Source organism: Ascaphus truei, chromosome 18 (assembly GCF_040206685.1).
Source record: "Ascaphus truei isolate aAscTru1 chromosome 18, aAscTru1.hap1, whole genome shotgun sequence".
NCBI classification, from domain to species: domain Eukaryota; kingdom Metazoa; phylum Chordata; class Amphibia; order Anura; family Ascaphidae; genus Ascaphus; species Ascaphus truei.
This window is the reverse complement of record NC_134500.1, coordinates 28,652,852-28,653,065: the sequence shown is the minus strand read 5'-3', so window position 1 is coordinate 28,653,065 and position 214 is coordinate 28,652,852.

Sequence of the window (214 nt, the reverse complement as noted above, 5' to 3'; positions counted from 1 at the left end):
GTGGCATGCAACTACTGTGCCACATGTCCAGTTTCCGCCCGACCCCCCGGAAACAAAGCTCGGAATCTCGGGTCCCCCCCCTTTTACTGCCCAAGTGACTGAAACATGTGGCCTATATTTCATTAAAAGCCACATCTTGTGTCTGTTTTACACCTATATGTGGCAGCATTTTCTAATAATACCTATATTTAGAATATATTTGTGTTAACTCTTT